The sequence below is a fragment of the Vicugna pacos genome, unplaced genomic scaffold, assembly GCF_048564905.1.
Source record: "Vicugna pacos unplaced genomic scaffold, VicPac4 scaffold_66, whole genome shotgun sequence".
Classification (NCBI taxonomy): Eukaryota; Metazoa; Chordata; class Mammalia; order Artiodactyla; family Camelidae; genus Vicugna; species Vicugna pacos.
In genome coordinates this window covers 224,335-240,604 of record NW_027328747.1, presented here as the reverse complement: position 1 = coordinate 240,604, position 16,270 = coordinate 224,335, and the positions used below count along the sequence as shown (strand labels likewise).

Genomic DNA, 16,270 nt, shown 5'->3' with positions numbered 1-16,270 from the left:
AGTGTCAGGCCAAGGTGGGTTTCAGGTACCTATGAACCTGAGGGAGGCTTGAGTGATAACATTTCCATTGATTAGTATTTCTCAGGTGTCTCTTTTTCTGGCTCTAACTTTTGACCTCTTTCTGTTATTCTTCTAAGCTTTCAACCAGTTTTAAGTTTTAATTTTGCTTTGTCTCAGTTAAACAAATGAAATCTGTAAATCTTTTAACTCATTATTTATTTCATCTAAATACATTGTGATTAGTGATGATGTTTTATTTCTGGCATCTTGTTTTGTGACTTCTATTTGCTTTGCTCTGCTTTTCTCCTGCCTGTTATATACCTTGCAGTCATGGTTAAGAGCATGGCGTCTAGAGACAGCCTATCCGGGCTTGGTTCCCTCCCTTGCTAACCATGTAACCAGGATATGTAATCCGTTTGAGACTCACTTTCTTCGTATACAAAAAGTGGCACTATCCACCTCAAAGACTGTGAGCAGTAAGTGATAAAATAGATGAAGAACTTAGAATAGTGACCGGCCTATTTTGCATTCTTCATTTTGACTCCTTTATTTTTATTCTCTTTTTAAACAATTACTTTAGAGATTTCTGTTGAATTTTAATGAACACCCTAGATATTGAAGATTAAAATTTACTTAACCCATACATTGAATTTTATATACCAAATGATATCTGTATTTTGTTTCCATAAGTTCTGTTTAGTTCTCTAAAAAATTGATCTGTTTTCTTTTTCATGATGTCCTGATTGTTCATTACGCTATATAAGATTCATTTTATCTTTTAATGATTCAGTCATACTTATTTTATGCTCTCTCTTATATTTTGTCATAATTTTAGGCTCTGGAATATTAATCATCCTGTGTTTTACAGTTAGCTCTTTCTTCCCTGTGGCACTTATTTCCTTCTGGTTTTAGTTGTGTGTCTGTGTGCGTGTAGAGTTGTGGGAGTTTCTCTATAGTGAGTACAATTTTTTTCCTATGATTGTGCCTTACATCCTGGTTTTTAAAGTTTCCCTAGAGAACAATTTTGTGTTGCTTATCCTAAGGCTCCAGGTGATATGATCAACCTTGAACTATTGTATTTTTTGGTTAGGGAATTCCGGAATCTTAAGTGGAGTATCAATTTGGATTCCACATTCATATAAAGCAGGGGCGTGGAGATTAGATTTTTTTAAGGGAGACTTTGTTTTTCCCTAGAGAACCGGTTGTTTCACCCCTTTCCTGTGTGCACATGTGGAGAACTTTGAGTCTCCCTTTCAGTGAAGAGGCAAGTCTTCCAATACGTCTTATGCAGAGGTTTCTATAAAGGAAGACTCTTCTACATCTGGTATGGACCCTTTTCCCTAAATGGACATTGTATCCCTATTTATGTGCAGATGAAAACCCCTTCCCTCCAGGGTGCGGTGGCATCAGCTCACAAGATTACCATTTTGGCGTTAAGTGTCCTCTTTGTATTGTCACCTGGGAACTTCTCTCTCCACAGTAAGCTCTGTGTTACTTTTGTTGTTGTATTTTATCCGGCATTACTGAAAGTTTTACTTCAAAGGGATCCTAATTAGCTCTGTTTACCTGTTTCCAGAGCTGAAAGCTTCAGTTCTAGAGTATCTGTTTGATTTTTCTTAAAAATACATTCCATTATATTTCTCTGGGGAAAGTCTTGACCCTGTTATCTATTCTCCCATCATTTCCTTATTTTCTTGAATATATTAAAAGTATTTTATAGCCTCTATTGGTAACTCTGATGCTTACATCACCTGGGGGTTTGTATCCATTGTCTAACGTTCCTTATTCTCATTTTATCTATCATATAGTCTTGACATGTTGCATGTCTAGAAATTCTTTATTACATGGCAGACATTGCAAATGAAAAATCCATATCTTATCTTCCGTGAGAGGTTTTCTACCTTCCCGTTAGGCAGACAGGGTGAGGGACTGATCATCTCACTCCAATCAGGCCCTGAGTTGTGTCAGGACAGAAGTGCCTTTTTTCTAAAGACAGCTTTGAGGTATACTTGGCAAAATAATTTTCACACATTTAAAGTGTACAACTTAATATGTTTTAACATAAGTATATCACCAAGAAACCATGACCATATTCAAGACAGTGAACATACCCATCACCCACAAAACTCTTCTCCTGCATTTTGTTGTCCCTCCCTCGCTCCCCATCTATTCCCCTGGAAACCATTGATCTGGTTTCTATCACAACATAGTGGATTGCATTTTCAAGATCATTGTATGAATGGATTCATGCAGTATCTACTCTATGTTGTCTGACTTCTTTCATTTAGTGTAATTATTTTGAGAGTCATCTGTGTTGCTGTATTAATAGCTTATTTTTCTTTTAGCAGAGTATTGCTTAGTTCTGAGTTTTTCCTGAATAGTTTATTGTGAGCAGTGTTTGGATAGACCATCCTTTGTTTCTCCATTTACTTCTTGATGGATGCATGGGTTATTTATAACTTGAGCTATTATAAATGATATTGTAGTGAATATTTGGTTACAAGTCTTTGTATGGACATATGCTTTTCTTTTCTAAAGCATCAGATGAGGAATGTCTGGGTTATGTGGTAGATAGGTGTTTACCTTTTTAAAAGAAACTGTTAAACAGTTTTCCAAAATGGTTGTGCTACTGTAAATTCCTCGTGGTGTGTATCAGTTCTGGTTGCTCTATTTCCTTGCCAGCACTTTGTAAGGTCGGTCTTTCTAATCGTATACATTCTAGTAGGTATGTGTAGTAGTATCTCACTGTGGTTTTTAAAAACATTTCTCTAATGACTAATGGCATCTTTAATCAGCATCTTTTCATATGCTTATTATCCATCTGGATATCTTAACTGAAGTGTGTTTTCTGGCCTCATTCATTCATTCAGGTGTTTGCATTATTATTGAGTTTTGAAATCTTTTTATTCTGGATCAGACACAAAGAGAGACACTTACCAGATATATGATCTGCAAATAGCTTCTGTCTATGGCTTGTCTTTTCATTTGCTTCACAGTGCTTAGAAGAGCTTTGAAGAGTCTTCATTTTTGTAAAGTTCACTCTATCAGTTAATTTTTAAAATAGATTATACTTCCGGTGTCATAGCAAAGAAATATTTGCCAAACCCAAGGTCATAAAGCTTAACCCTATGCTTTTTCTCCTAGCTGTTTCATAGTTTAAGATTTCCTATTAAGATCTATGATCCACTTTGAGTTAATTATTGTATATTTTGTGAAGTGTGGATCAAAGTCCATTTTTGTTTTTTGCATATCACTATCTAACAATTCCAGCACTACTTGTTGAAAAGATCCTTTTCTCCACTGCATCCTTTTTGAGAATCAATTGTCTATATAAGTGTTGGTTTAGTTCTGAACTTTCTATTCTGTTTCATTATTTTATTTTCCTGTTTTACACCAACACCATACTTTCTGATTACTGTAGCTTTATTAAAAAAAGTCTGAAAATCAGATAGTGTAAGTCTTCCAACTTTGTTTTTCTTGTTCAAAGTTGTTTTGGATATTTGGGATCCTTTGCATTTTTATATGAATCTTAGAATCAGTTTTTAAATTCCTTACATCCTTTTCTGCCAAAATTCCACCCATGTCTTTGGCCATCTCCAAAGCCACATTTTCTGAAGAAGTCTCTCTAGATCCCAGGTGAAAGGAATTTCTCTTTCATCTGTGTTCCATTCACATTTCATAATATTTGATTACATTTATTCATATTTGGCTGTATGTACTTGTCTGATCTTTCCTGCCATATAGTAAACCTCTCAAGATTAGGAATCTTGACTTGGTTCCCTATGTCTGCTGAGAAAACTAGTTCTATGCTTTGCAGGAGTGAGCCCTGTAGTAAGAGGTATCTGCAGCACACATCCAGCTCATTGCTTGCATATTGTCAAGGAATCCTGCAGATTTAGAATTGTTTATTGATTGTTGTCTCCAAGATGGCTCAGTCTTTTTTATTTCTATTACTACTCCTGCAGTTTCAAAGAACAATGGGCTAATTATTTTCCAAATATCAAAACGTAGTGTAATTGAGTTGTGATGCAAATTATGAGCTGCTGTGTCTTAAAACCTGCTTAGTGTTCACAGGCTCCTTCACTCATGGAACTTTTGGGAGAATGACATATCCTTAGAGATAGCACTGCTGACTTTGGCGACCTGAGCAGCAGTATCTGAACTCACTCCTCCTGTATTTCCAGTGTCCCGTCTAGCCCTCCTCCAGCCCTCCATGGGGGGACCTGCAGTTCTGCCCTCGAAAAGCCTGTTGCTTCTCAGGAAGACTTCCCAATGAAACATAATCATATCCTTCTTGTGGTGACATTCAGTCCAGTGACCTGACAGCAGGGGAAAATGTTTAGTCTGCTCTTAGTAGAGCCTAAACTCTTCCATACTTATTAGAAGCAAATCCAATGAGGGAACTGTGTTGGCATCTAACAAATCAGCATAAATGTCTGATGAGGAAGATCAGCTTCCCCATCCCACTCAGGCGTCATGTTGATGTGACACTCACCTTGGCTAACATTTTCTCCTGTGTGCAACGTAAGTTTCAAGGCATATGAATGGCTTTTTGTTTTTCTTCCTTGGTCTTTCCACATTCACTGTGTCTGGTGAGATTATATGAATCCTGATTATTTTCAAACCAGCGCTTACCCTTTTTAAAGGATCACGTGTTTGAAAGGCTAGTGGACAATTGGTTAGAAGATAGAAATCCTTAGATTTTGGTGCTAGAGTTGAATCTTGGTTAGGGGTGAATGAAAATTCCCATTAAAATTTTAAATTCAGTGTTACAAAGTTTTAAAAATAGTTAAATATTAGTCAATTTCATTAAACACTTTAGCAGTTATTTAGTTTTAAGCCTGTTTCTGGGGCAATTTTGCAATGATTCCCTCCCTTTATTGATTCCCTCTTTATCAGAATCCTTGAGAGGCCCCTGTCATCACTGTCAGTATCATCATCATCATCATGGAACTGATTCCTCTGGAAGATTCTAGGAAAATAAAGAGATGGGTGGGGTTATGTGTAGGTCAGTGTGTGCATATACAATAAGAACAGTTATCAGACATTAGATGCAAGATATCCATTTTATTTGGAGAAGAATGTGGTCATGAATTCCTGATGTGGTGAGTGAAGGAAGCAGTGGGAACATGATAGTCAATGGAAAGGAGGAGGAAGTAAGTGAAGTGGGGAGCATAGATCCTTGGTTAGGCGATCATCAAATTGGTGTGAATGAGGGTAGAGTGGTGGCAGAATCATGTTCCTCCCCCGCCACATGTTGGCCAACTGTGACATGTTACTGTACATGGCAAAAAGGATGACAGATATATTTGGAGAAAAATCTTAGAGGATTTCTGTCTTCTAAATTGTCTATTAGCCTTTTAAACCCATGGTACATTATTAAAGATTAGTGGAGGGCCACAAATAAAAAGGATTCATATAATCTCACCACACATACTGAATGAAGACTAAGGAAGAAAAACAAAAAGTCATTCATAAGTGCCTTGAACCTTAAATTGCTCATGAGAGGAAATGTCACACAAGGTGAGTGTCACAGCCACATACATAATGCCTGAATGCGAGGGGAGAAGGGGATCCTGAGATGAGACAATAGGGTGAGTAGCCTGGATTGTCCAGGTGGGCCGAATGTAATCACAGGGGTCCTTAAAATGGAGGACATAGCCCAGCTGAGTTTAAAATCAGAGGGAGGTGTAGCCATGGAGCAGTGTTCATAAAGGCTGCTGGCCATGAAAATGGAAGAAGTCATGGGGCACAAGCTAAGGAAGGTGGGTGACCTCTGGAAACTGGAAAGAAAAAACAAAAACAAGGAAATACTCTCTTCTAGATCCTCTGGAAGGAAGGAACCCTACTGGTAACTTGAATTTAGCTCAATGAGAACTGTGTTGGATCTCTGACCTCCACAGCCATAAGGTGATAAATCTGTGCTGGTTTAAGCTGTTAAGCTTATGGAAGTTTGTTACAGTGGTAATAGAAAAATAACACAGTGAGCGGTAGTGTAAGGGATTAAAGTTCTAGGCTGGGGTGTGGAGAGGATTCTGACATTTACACCTAAAAAACAACCAGGTTCAGTGGGAAAGTGTTTTAAGGAAGACCTACCTGGTAGGGCTGTTAAGAGGACTGTTTGGTGTGAGGAGAGCATTGGAGTAGAGGAATCAATTAAATCTCTACCAGAAAAATAAGGAATAAAATATAACAGGGCTTCAGTATTAGTGGATGCAGGAATGGAAATGGGCAGAGAGATATAAACATTACTTTGAAATTAGCTACAGGTTTGATGATTGCATGTTGGGGAGAGTTAGCCAATGTGTGGACTGAATGTTTGCATCCCCTCAAAACCCATATGTCGAAACCCCATCTCCCAGGGTGATGGTATTGGGAGGCGGGGCCTTTGGATGGTGATTACTAGGATAAAATGAGGTCATGAGAGTAGAGTCCTCATGAATGGGATTAGTGCCCTTATAAAGGGTCCCAGATTGCTTGCTTCCCTCTGCTCTGGCCCATGAAGATAGTGGGAAGACAGCCATCTTCGAGCCATGAAGGCTATCCTCTCCCAGATACATTGACCTCAGCCTCCAAAACTTAAGGACCATGCTGGTTGTTTAAGCCACCCGACCCATGGTAATTTGTTACAGCATCCCAGACTGACGAAGACAGTGGAGAATGCCTCTGAGTTTGGCACTGATTGCCTGGAGAATGCTGAAACCCAGGGAAGTGGGCAGCACAGACGCTTACTCATTTAACCCTGGCAACACGGTACGAGATAGAGTCTACATATTCCTCGCTATTTAAAAGGGAAGGAAAAAGAGGCACAAATAACAACAACAACAACAACAACAGCAATAATTTTTCCAAGATTCACACAGAAACCCCTGGAGGCAGAGTGAGAATTTATACTCAGGCAGGCTGGTCCCAGAGCCCCTGCTCATAACTACTAAGTCAGATCACCTTGCTTATGTGGATCAATTTATTTCAAGTGTGATATGAGGTTACTGTGTCCAGTAACTTATAATTTCAAAATTACTCACTGTAAGGGAATCATTAGTTGCAGGCATTGCAAACCACAGAAAGCTAGACATACAAAAATAACTCGTTAGGGCAAGATAACCAATAATGTTTTTAAATATTATACTTGCTGAACCTTTGCAATAAAATGTGTATTTATAATTCTGTCTGGCTACAGAATAACTTCATAATCCTGAATGTGGCTGGTGGCTCCCATGGTGGACAGCACGGGCCTAGAGAATTTAAGTGACTTGTCCAGTCTCGCCCAGGAAGCTCGTGGTGGGATCAGAGCTATAGGCTGGGAGTTTTCCTTCCTATCCAACAAGTCCCTCATGGAGGCTTAGAAGCTTCTCCTTTGGTGCCCAGCTGTCTATCCGTACTTATGACATCTTGTCAGGTGTCCCAGCCTGCTCCTGAACAACAGTCAGTAACCACTTCTGCTCTTTTCTGGCCAGGTAATACATTCTAGCAACTTCCATTGACTTCTTGGCATCAGTTCTTACCTGGAAGGGTAGTGCCTAGAGATGCAAATGTGTCCACATGACAGGGTTTTCATAAACATAGCAGGAGTTGTCAAGAGAAGAAAACGTCAGGAAGACGAGTGGAAGCAGGTCATTTAATATACCAAATGGGTACTTTCAATGTATTTTTGTGTTTCCAAGTCCAGACTTGTTCTGTTCGTGCATTACAGGCCAATAAATCGGGAGACCAGGACTTGGGGCAAGAAATAGCGACTTTAATTTGGAAATCCAGCTGAGAAGATGGAAGTCTAATGTCCTGGAAAACCACCTCCCAAAGTCAGAATTCAGGCTCTTTTTATATTAAAAAGGGGAAGCAGGAATGCTTGGTTGTTGCAAACTTGGTTTATGAATTCTTTGTTGTTAGAATCTTTTGTTCTTGCAGCTCTTCACCAGGGTCAGATCCGTGTAAACCTCCAACAGACAAATGTTATTTTCTATTCTGTAACTTGTTATCTTTATATGAGTGGGAAAGTTTAAAGTCAGAGCCTTGAGAATAGGGTCTCCTGTATATTTCAGGCTCTAGGCAACATTGTTTTATAAAAGGTGCAGAACCAACAAGACTAAACCTAGGAAACAGGGCACAGGGTTAAAGTCAAAAGAACAGATCTAATACGGAGTCAGATTTGTTCTTTCTTATTTCAGTAGTGCCATGCAGAAGGCACTTTGGGCAGCTTGTTGTAGGGTCCTGGAGGCTTTCTCTCTCAGCCTCTGGGCGCCTATATTGTAAACCCTTCATAGCTGTCTGGCCTGCTGGAAAACCACTCCAACTGTTTTGCCTGGAAGATGTGTTCTGTTTATAACTCATCTCTACAGCTTGGAAAACAACTCAAGAAAAACTCAGTTGGTTTTCCACCAGCCCTGGGCAGGGGTGAGGGATAGCATGTTATTATTTTATAAAATAAAAATTAAAATTAAAAAAATAATAAAAATAATAAAAGAAGTCTTAAAACAGCACTGGGCACATAGGAGAGAGTCAATAAATTTTCCTGGCTTAAATTAAAAGTGATGGATCAGTGATTCCATGGCTGCTGTATTTGCTGTGCTAGTTACTCCTTTGCTCCATTACAATTTTTTTTAACTGAAAAAGAAATACATGCATATGGTTAAAAAAAATTCAAACAGAGCACAAAAATACACAAGTGAAAGAAGTTTTCCCTCATCCTCTGTTCTTTCAGCCCTAACTGGAGATGCCGCTGTTTATTTTCCTTTGTGTGCTTTTCCAGATATGCTATGCACAGTCCCACCTATGTATGTAAGTTCCTTAAACTTTTACTTATTTTTAACTTAAAGGGGTTTAAATCCTCAAGTGCCTTCTGCCCGGGTAATAGAAAAGAACAAATCTGACTCCATACTAGATCTTTTCCTTTGACTTAAACCCTGTGCTCTGCCTCCTAGGCTTCATCTTGCTTGTGAAACAATGTTGCCTAGAGCCTGAAATATACAGGAGAGCCTATTCTGAAGGCTCTGACCTTTAAGGATATTTAACACTTTTTCATTCATAAAAAGATAACAAGTTGCAGAATAGGAAATAGCGTTTGTTTTGCTGGAGGTTTACAGATATTTGACCCAGGCAGATAGCTGCAAGAACAAAGGATTCTAACAAAAAAGAATTCCTACACCAAGAAGTTTGCTACAACCAAGCACATAGGAAAGGAGCCTGAATTCTGCCTTGGGGAGATGGTTTTCCAGGACATTAGTTTGCCATCAAGGTATACAGAAACTTGCTATTCCATGCCCCAACACCTGGTCTCCGAACTTATTGGCCTGTCCTGCACTGAGGAGAATAAATTTGGACTCGGTAACACTCCTGTCTACCTAGCAAGCTGGGCACTGGAATTGAGGACAGCTCTCCCACACCCAGGGACCTACTGTGAGCCCTTGATGGTTCCCCTAGGGTGGGCTGTGGTTTACTCAGGAGGGATGCGGACTACGTACCAACAGTCAGGCAGTCTGCTCTGTCTGGGGCTCTGATCTTTTACCTGCTGCCCCCTGGCAGCCCAACACCTGGGACATTGGAGCTAAGGCAGAGACCCTGCCAGCCTGTTTCCCAGCGTGTAAAAGGGGAATATGTACTCTTCCCAAGGTAGTTCTGAGCGACAACACTTGCGGGTGCTTGTTTCCCAGAGCAACAGGAAACCCAGCTCTGCATGGGGGCAACGGGTGTGATCCCCATAGGGGTTCTGCACAGGCCTTGGCTGGAGGGCTTGACCAAGGAGGTAAAATTTGAGCTGCGGGCCTTGAAGGGTTAGAGTAGGGTACAGACGCAGTACTGCCGCCTCTTTCAGGGTGCCCCCAGAGGTAAAGCTTTTTCTCTCCATCTCGGCTACTCCCCTCCCCCCTCCAGATCCCTCCCTTCTCTCTGCACCTCCTGTCCGTCTCCCTCCACTTTTCCCCTCCTCTCATCCTCCTCCCAACATCTCCCTCCCTCACTTCCCCAGCTTGTCTCACAGAACCCAGAGGATCGCTGGCCGTCCTGCGCATGCGCAGTCGGTGCCAGCTGGACCGCGGGTTGGAAGCTCCAGCTCCGAGCCGGGGATCGGCCCCAAAGGCTTCTCAGCTCTGTCGCCCGGTAGGCCTTTGGCTCCTGCCCGGTGCCGGGGCCTCCGGCTGTGGACGTGCAAGGTGGGGGGCTCACGGGAAAGGTTCAGGCGGCTGCGGGAGGGCGGTCCGCGTATCACAGCCCGCCAGGGCGCGAGTCAGCGTGTGTTCAGCTAAATTGCTCGGGCCAGGCCCCTCTGCCCGCGCCACCTGCCCCGGCGCCCCGGCCACACCTGTCCAGGGCCAGGTGTGCACCTGCCGCCTCTCGCCCAAGCCGGACTCCCCTCAGTCCGCGGCTGGCATCCCCTTCCCCTCTCCCGCCCAAGAGTCCTCTCCTCACGGGCTTCCTCTCCTCGGCCGCCTACCCGTCCCCGCCCCTGGGTGGGCTGTGTCCCGGAACGGCGGTGTCTGCGGACCCGGACGGGAGAGAGCGGCTGGGGCTGGGGCTGGCCTCCGAGCGGGGCTGCAGCCCGCGTCCCCAACCCCCCGCTTTCCCTGCCCTGTGACCCCGGGGCTGCTCTCCTCTCCCTTTCTCGCTCCGTCAGGACCAGCTCAGTGGCTTGGGCACTGCTCCCCGGGCTGAGAGCCTCAGGCTGTAAATTCCAGCTTCTCCTGGTGAAGTCAGGAAAAGGGAGCGTCAGTGCTATGGGAGCTTCCATCTCCTCCCTCAGTGTTTCTACCCCAGGTAAGTTCCTTGAACACTTTCAGGTGCTATGATGGCGGTGCTTGATGATGTCGCATGTTTTTATAATGAGGAGGATTACAGTGTTGAAAGCAAGGCTAGGTTCAGTTAAAAATGAGCTGAAGGCATGAGTCTGTGACATCTTCCAGGCTTCCCTGTCCCAGGGTGAAACGTGACCATCGATTTTAGAAAGATAGTTAGAGTCCCTAACTAGTCCAGCCCAGCTAGTGTGTGTTAACAGGAACAGCACCACCAGAGGCGTTGGAGACCCAGGGACATTGCAGTCCTAAAGAGCTCCTGGCACAGTTTGTTTTGTTTTGTTTTTTTGTTTTTCTTTAATTGTACGGCAGACTAGTTGTATACAGGGGAAAATCATGGTCAAAAAATATTTTTTCATATAACACTTTTATTGTGATATTGTTCACACATCATGAAGTCCATCCATTTAAATGGTACAATTCAGCAGCTTTTAGCATATTCACAGTGGTGCAACCATTATTATTCCAGAACGTTTTCATCACTTCAGAAAAAACAGTGGAAACCAATGACCTATCCACCCTTCCCCAGTGGTGGTTCTAAAGAAGTTTCTTGGCTGTTCCTGACCATAAATTAACTTGTTACATTCCATGAAATATCTGGTAGAAATTCTTAACAGAATTGCATTGAATCTGTCTATCAAAACAGGAAGAATTAATGTCTTTATGGCGTAAACTTCTTCTACCCATGAATATATCTGAGACCCTATCTTTTCATCTGTCCAGAGCCTGGCCCATGGGAAGTCCTCACTAATTGTTGGGCTTGTGAATGATTAGATTCTATACATTGTTAGTTGCAAATGTAGCCTTTCACAGAAGAGAAAAGTAACCTCAGTGAAACCAAGTGACTCTCTGATGGTCAGAAAGGGTGACAGTCAGTGCTGGAGTGATCCAGTGAACTTGCTGCTTGCAGACAGAATTCTCCACCACCTACAGCTACAGGGATTACAGTGTTCTTTTATTTTTTTAATGACTTGCTTTTATTTTTCTAATTATTTTTTATTGAAGTGTAGTTAACTTACAATGTCAGTTTCAGGTGTACAGCAGAGATTCAGTTGTAAACATATGCATATGTATATACATACATTTTTGATTGCTTTTAGTACAACTCATTACAATAACTTGAATATAGTTCCCTGTGCTATATAGCAGGTCCTTGTCATTTATTTTATATTTATTAATGTGTATCTGTTAATCCCCCATTTCCTGCCTGCTAACCACAGTTTGTTTCTATGTCCATGAGTCCATTTCTAGCAGCACCATTTTTCCTAGTTAATATATGGTGCTTGGCTGCTTTCAGTTTCAGTAATTCCATCTTATCTGTGGGTGTTTTTCTTCTGGTGGATCTGTATGTGGTTTGCACACGTGGTAATAGAGATCTGTATTTGGGAGAACTCCAGGCCTTGTGTAGTCCCTGGTACAGAGCGCCCTCTGAGATGATGTTTGAACTGGGAAAAAAGCATAGAAATTGTTGGAATTTCCACTATGCTTGAGACTTCCAGGTTTGTATAACCTCTCTAGCCCACCTTAATGTGGGCTGCACCCATACTGGGTAATTTGGTGGAACTCCATGGTATGGTGATGTAGAGACAGGGCCTTGTATGCTTCTTCTCTTTCCTTTTTCTAACACTCATTCTCCTGGGCCTCCCAGATCCTCCCACAGCAGTGCCAAGGGCTGGCTTGGTTCTGCACTCAGGCAATATTTGTTAATAAGGCCCTTTCCTCATCTCTTTGGAGCCTCCGTTTCCTCCTCTGCACAATGAGACCGTAGACTAGATAAGTCCTTTTCAGTTTCTTTTTAAGCCATGTTTCCTTTGAGAAACAGAAAATGCAAATCTCTCCTCCCATTTCAACCCTTTAGATTTTGATAAGTCCTCCAAGGAGTGACATAGCTCTTCGTGGAAAACTGATGTGATTGTGATTCCAGGTGGCACAGAAAAGACTCTTCAGAGATTTATTGCAGGGAAAGGGCAGGAAAGGGGCAGTATTTCACACTTTCTAGTGTGAGCAATGGAGCAGGGGATTGGGTTTAAATACGGTGGCTGATGTGGCCTCTCTCTAATTTTGCACAATGTGATAAACCTCTCTCCATCAGTTTCTTCATGTGTCAAGTTGGGGTGATAGTACTTTAGGGTTTTTGTGAAACATTATACACATAATCCATTTGTGTCTTGGTAGAAACAAGACCTGCTAGGGAGTCAGTGATTTCTTTAAAAAAAAAATAAATCTTATCCATAGTACTCTGTGTGTATTTTGAAGTTCCTGGAGGGTGAGTGTTGAAACTGAAGTCCATCGTGGGACAGGTGGCCCATGGTTCTCTGTGCCCCAGATTGCCCCCTCCTCCCCAGTCCTCTTCCCCTCAGTCCAGGATGAAGTTCCCTAGTAGATTTACACAGAGTTCTTGTGGAAATGGCTTTTCATTTTATTGTTTCACCAGGAAGGGCTGCCATCATGATCTCTGTGGTCATGTTTTGGTGACCTGAAGGCTATGCAATTGGGGGATTCTATTTAATAAAAAGAAAAAAAAATACAAATACAAAGTTAGACCTAGGGTCGTGACAGGGGCTCTTGGAAGTGGGGACCATTAGCTTTGTTAGCTTCAGGTGCAGTAGTCTCTGGCCACGAGGACCCATCCTCGGGCTCTGAAGTTGGAGGGACCAGAGGGTTCAGTGGGAAATTTAACTGAGTGTATCTCATGGTCTAGGGATTGTCCTATTTGTGCTGTGTGTTCCTTATTTGTGACAGTGAGCTCATTTAATCTCAATAACCTCTTTAAAAATTAGACTTTTAATTTTGTGATGTTATGTAGATTCCCATGTAGTTGTAAGAACTAATATGGAGAGGGCCTATGGACACTTTGCCCAATTTTCCTTAATGGTTCCATCTTGCAAAATTCGGGTACAATTCATTACTGACTCACTAACCCTTTGAGGTTTGTGTTATTGCCCTCATTTCTATTCATGATTAAACTGGGGCTTAGAGAAGCACACAGGCCTGCCCAGGTCACCCACATGGTTAATGTAGAGTCGGGTGAACATGGGCTTGGGATTTCCAGGCAGTACCATTATGATGGTCTGTGGCAGGGAGCAGCATTCACTTTGCTTGTTTATTCATTCATTCAACATTAATTGAGTAACCTCAGTGTGTCAGATGCTTTTATAGGGTTATCAGATTCTTCAGCAGTACTGAGAATCAGGTAATGTTTCCTTTATTTTAATCTGAGAAAATTAGCTCTGAGAGGTTATAACCAGCCCCCAAAGGTAATATAGCTCATAAAGGAGGGATAGTAAATTTGTACAGTCCCCCCTTTTTATGCAGGTTGTAACCTAGGCATTTTACATTTGCAAACTTCCATAATCTAGATATATTCTTGTAAGGCAAGGAATTTTTTTTTAATTGAATTATAGGCAAGTTTACAGTGTTGGGTCAATTGCAAGGTGTTTTTTTAATTTTGAATTAAAAAATATTTTTTGAGGAGGGTAATTAGGTTTGTCTATTTGATTCATTTTTTAAAGTGAGGTACTGGGGATTGAACCCAGGACCTCGTACATGCTAAGCACGTGCTCTAACACTGAACTGTACCCCCCTCCCCAAGGCAAGTTTTCTTATCCATTATTCTGCAGCTTAGGAGTTCAAATAAATTGGAGTTGAAATCCAGATGTTTTGATCCCACTGTGGCTCTTTTCTTTATATTCTGCTTAAAGGGTTGTGGAAAGCAGTTCCTTTGTTCATTTTTTTATTCAGCAGTTTTGAGCACTGACTTTGCATCAGGGTCTGGCTAGGTGCTTGGAGCAGAAAACAAGAAATGACCCTGCTCTGCAGGGGCAGGAAGCCTAGACCAAAAGCTGGGTAATGTGATCCGAGCTACGGTAGCCATGTGCAGACGCTGAGGACAAACTGTACCCCCGGCTTTGCTTGGGCTTCCCTTGCCTTCTGGCTGGTACACACCATGTCACCACAACCCAGAGGGGACCACAGCCCACAGCAGAGTATGTATCTCGATCTCCTCTCCCCTCTCGGCAGGGGCTGCAACATGAGCATCCCTGACTATGTGCAGTGCACTGAGAACGACCAGATTCTCCTTGTGGTGGTCCAAGCCATTGGGTTCATCTCAGAAGAGAATTTCTTTTGCATCTATAAGCGAATCAACTTGGTGAGCCAGATCAGCCCGTGCGGCTCCCATTGGGCACTCTGTATCCACTACAGGCACCACTATGCGCCCAAGAATGGGTGGAGAAACTCCCAGACCCACAGCAAAGTAGTGGGCCTTGTCACCATTACCGACTGCCTCTCGGCCAAGGCCTTCGAGAAGCTCCAAGTGCAGAGGAGCTGTATGGCACCTCATTAATGACTCTCAGCACTTTGTCTTTGTGCTGCATGGGGAAGTAGCCGAGCAGACACGCACCGACGTGGCCTTCAATCTACGAGGACTGCAGGTTGTTGGAGAAGAGGATCGAGGACTTCACTGAATCACTCTTCATCTTGCTCAAGTCCAAGTGGCTGGATAGGGCCCCCAACAAGTCTGGGGACAAGATCCCCCTCCTCTGCAACTTGATTGAGAAGGAGGACTTCATGGGACTAGACACAGACATCAGGTAAGTCTACCTGAAGGCCCGGCTGCCCTGGCTGTGAGCCGGATTGCTTCCGGACATCCAGGAAGGGATCAGCAAAGAAGAGAGCTGTCTTGTAGCCAAGGGTGGAGGGAGGTGCAGCCCGCCGGTTTACAGACATTTAAAAGTGAATCTGCCTTTGTTTCAGAGAGATCCTTTTAGGGTTAGTGTGGACACTTACTCCCGCGTTTCAGCCAGGACCCCTGGTGGGACCCTTGGACTTGCTGTCCAATAGAGTAGGCACAGCCACTGATGTTAGGAGCGCTGGGGAGGAGGCTGGTCTGAGCTGACATGTGCTGTAGGTCAAATGCACATCAGACGCTGAGACTTATCTAGTAAGAGGAATGTAATCTATCTTGTTACTTTCTATATTGATTACATGTCAAAATGATAGTATTTTACATACAGTAGAATAAGTGAGATCTGTTCTTAAAATCAGTTTCTAGCAATTGTTTTTTGTTTGTTTGTTTCTTTGTTTACTTTTTAAATATGGCAACTGGGAAACTTTCTTTACATGGATCTCATTTCATTTCTGTTGGGCAGCCTGCCCTGGGACAGTCTCATCCCTTTGCTTATACATGAGACGCTGAATCCCGAGACACATAACGAGGCTCTGGTTGAGCTGGGGGTGGTGCCGGTGTCTCCTGACTCCTAGGCCCAGCACCTGCAAGGCTCAGGCCCTCTCTTCATGCCCAACAGCCACCATGCCAGGTTAGGACATCAGAAACACCGCCAGGGTCTTCCGAATGAACTCCTTATACAGGGAAAGTCGTGTCACAGGGTATGGGACAGAGCAGGGAAAGGTTCCTCCTCACTTTGTCCCTGTGATCAGGTCAAAGGCCTCACTTTGCCTCGGAAGTGCAGACAAGCTCTTCTGGGCTG

The 16,270-nt window shown here is 42.8% G+C and overlaps 1 pseudogene; it reads left to right on the top strand.

The window, feature by feature from the left end:
• LOC140694615 (trafficking protein particle complex subunit 9-like) overlaps positions 1 to 16,270 on the top strand; it is a 50,119-nt pseudogene that overhangs the window by 3,427 nt on the left and 30,422 nt on the right.